The 3643-nt window shown below is 45.3% G+C and overlaps 1 pseudogene; it reads left to right on the forward strand.

Annotated features, from left to right (window-relative positions):
• Positions 1-2170: 2170 nt before the first annotated feature.
• LOC117878370 lies at positions 2171-2691 on the forward strand (annotated as a pseudogene).
• The last annotated feature ends 952 nt before the right edge of the window (positions 2692-3643 follow it).

The following is a 3643-nucleotide window of genomic DNA, read 5'->3' on the forward strand; positions in this document are numbered from 1 at the left end:
AATTAGCGGGTGCTTAGCACTGGCAGCCACTTTACCCCCTCTTCTGCCTCTCCCCCGCGAATACCTCCTGCCTGCTGGTGGCCCCACCAATCAACTCCTACCTTCCCAGCGCCTCCCACCTGCCACGATCAGCTGTTCTGCAGCATGCAGGAGGCACTGGGGGGGAGGAGCAGGGGGGCATGCTCGGGGGAGGGCGTGGAACTGGGTGGGAAGAGGCAAGGCCGGGGAGGGGGCTTGGGAGAAGGGGTGGGATGGGAGTGGGGCCCGGGATAGAGGTGGGGGGCTGAGCACCCCCGTGGCCCAGAGGAATCCGGCACCTTCTATTATCTGCTGGTTCTCCCTCCTTCTATACATCTCTCATCCTATTTCCATCCATTTGGCATCTGATGTGCTGTTTCACTGAGGAAGCCCATGTGACGGGTTGGATCACAGAAACCCCCTTGGGAGCTGCCACCCGATGTGATAGGCTAAGGGCACAAAGAACAGGAAACAAAACCCACAATCTCTCAGTAAAAAACCGAGCACACAACAATGCAAAAATCATCTGGCTGCACTTCATGCACCTCCCTCACTACAAGTCCTACAGTGAATTTTCCAACTCTCCACTTAATATATCAGTAATATTTGTTAGCTACAGGTAACGAACAGCAATCCTTTATATGTTCAGGGCCCATGTAGTACATTTTCTGTGTGTCACATTATTCAGGGCCAAAACTTAACTTTGGGTATAAAGGATGCACACTCCAACCGCAAATAATAAAAGAAGTCTACAATGAACAAGAGCCATTGATTATCTTTAAAGCAGCCAGCCACAGCCACCACGAGTTATTTTTGAACTATTCCTTCATGGAGCTGACAAGACATGAGCTAGTTTAATAAAAGCTTTATAGAAGCCTATTTACATGCAACCCAAACTGAGCACGGCACAGTCCTACTGTTGTAAGCCACATCCTTCCTCGCCCCATTAAAGCTATTTGCCCTGTAGTACTAAAGTGATTCAATGCCGTAATACAGAGACTGGTGTTCAAAGATGCTTTGGCTTCATAGCAAGTTCTGTGCTGGTATCAGTTACTTTAAACTACATGGTGACAGGTTTCAGAGTGGTAGCTGTGTTAGTCTGTATCAGCAAAAACAACGAGAAGTACTTGTGGCACCTTAGAGACTAACAAATTTATTTGGGTATAAGCTTTTGTGGGCTAAAACCCACTTCATCAGATGCACAGAGTGGAAAATACAGGAGGAAGCTATATATGCATAGTCCATGAAAAGATGGGAGTTGCCTTACCAATTCTAACGAGACAATTCAATTAAAGTGGGCTATTATCAACAGGAGGAAAAAATCACTTTTGTAGTGGTAATCAGGGTGGCCCATTTCAAACAGTTGACAAGAAGGTGTGAGTAACAGTAGGGGGAAAATTAGCATGAGGAAATTAGTTTTTAGTTCTTGTAGTGACCCATCCACTCCCAGTCTTTATTCAGGCCTAATTTGATGGTGTCCAGTTTGCAAATTAATTCCAGTTCTGCAGTTTCTCGTTGGAGTCTGTTTTTGAACTTTTTTTTATTGAAGAATTGCCACTTTAAGTCTGTTATTGAGTGTCATGGTTGTAGGTACAGAAAACAGGACCCCTCAATCGGGTCCCTCTTCGGGGGTGGGGAGCCCAGACCCAGGTTCTGGGCCTCCCCGCATCTTTCCAGCCAGCTCCAAACTGAAACCCCTTCCTGCTGCCTCACCCAGCCACACACCCCAACCCCTCCTCCAGCCTGTGTCCAGTTGCCCCGGGCTGATGGTGTCACCTGGCCCCAACCCCCTCCTGGGCTCAGGTTACGAAGGGCAGCTATCATCGTTTACCTGCTGCCCGTCAAGTATCATCCCTCAGTGAAGTCACACCCTTATTTCCCATCACCATCTAGTATGGTGCAGTACCCCAGGGAAACAGAGGCACTCCCCATGTCAGCAGAAGACAGTACACGAGTAAAACTCCCACGCAACATTACCAGGTTAATACTCCTTACACCATCACAACAGCTGAAGTGAAAGAGGGTATGATTTAAGAGGGGTTCTGGGCTACTCTGTAATAGCCCAGGCACCCCACTGCCTATATTCCTCATGCACAAGCACACAGGGGTCGTCCGAGGAACAGGGCATCCATATGCTTTTTGTGGTTGACAAATGGTTATTCAGGAAGGCAGTATGTTTGTGGGCCTAGAGGCTTCCACATTTAGTTTGTTAGCCACAGCCATCAAGAGGTGTTTGACTATGATTAAAAGGAGGCCTTATGATGCAAATAAAAAGTACAGGGGCTTCCTTCTTATAGGTACAAGTTGGCTTATTTTGGTAAATATTTACACTGGTAAAGTCCAGTAAATGTAATGTCGCTAAGCATGAAAACGCAAAGAGATCTAGGACACTGCTTAGGACATTTATTGCTTGTTGGTTTCATTGTTTATTTTGTGGCTTGTACAGGTAGCCTGCAAAATAAAAGTATGCGCCATTTTATGTAAGGCTGACTGTTTCGTTGCCTGGGTGGTTGTTAATTCTCCTCTGAATATCAACATTTACAGTATGGCCAGCAAAGAAATGCAGCGGGTTTTCTTTCGTCTTGTTTGTGGTTGTCTAGTGAAGACAGCATGGCCAGAGATTCGCCTATTCAGCCCAATGCAGTCAGGCGAAGTCAATTTATGGCTTTTTAGGATACAATTTTTTTAATTTTATGGTTTTAAATCATAGGGAAAAGCATTAACCACTTGTTTAACTTCAGCACCTTTTTATCACATAACTTGGTTTGGTTTGGGTTTTAATTCGGTAAGAGTACTGACTCGGGAAAGTATAAGATGTACAAATAATACAATAGTAAGGGTGCAACAGTGCCCATCCTCCTATGCCCTAAAACAGAAGTCCCTCCTTACTTAGGGAGGGAGAACAATGCACTTTTGAAACATTAGCCCTAAACTTTTGGCTAAGAGTATTCCGCAGCCATTGTATAAAAGAGGATGGGCCATTTAAACTCAACTTCTGATTAAAGATGGAAGAGCCTTAAAGTCCCTGGCCAACACCCGCAGTCAAGTGGCTTATGAAGAGATGTTATACAGGCAAAGTTGTGGGAATTGGAGAAACAAATATATTGTTGACACAAATGGTATTTGAGACACGTTAGCAGCCAAAGAATACGGTCACCAGCACAATGCAAGGTGTCAAGTATCAGGGGGTAGCCGTGTTAGTCTGTATCTACAAAAACAACAAGAAATCTGGTGGCACCTTAAAGACTTCAGATGCATGAAGAAGTGAGGTTTTTACCCACGAAAGCTTATGCCCAAATAAATCTGTTAGTCTTTAAGGTGTCACCAGACTCCTTGTTGTTTTTGCAGGACACTGCAGAGGAGAAATACAAGGCCAGACCACTGACCCAAGTTTTGTTTGCAACTCCCACACATCCCAACCAGGAGACCCCAAGTAATTCCAATGGAGAGAGTTATACAGAGACCAGTCACAGGTATGTTGTATGTAAGAATATGTAGGGGCTTGGAGGGGACCTGACCACTGTAGTTCAACTCGGTAGAGCCTTTTGGATTGAGCCCATATAGAGGCAATTTGGTGTTTTTTAAAGCTGCAAGCTGAAGAGGTCTCTTGCCACACAAAGTAAAA

The sequence above is a fragment of the Trachemys scripta genome, chromosome 5 (assembly GCF_013100865.1).
Source record: "Trachemys scripta elegans isolate TJP31775 chromosome 5, CAS_Tse_1.0, whole genome shotgun sequence".
Taxonomy (NCBI): domain Eukaryota; kingdom Metazoa; phylum Chordata; order Testudines; family Emydidae; genus Trachemys; species Trachemys scripta.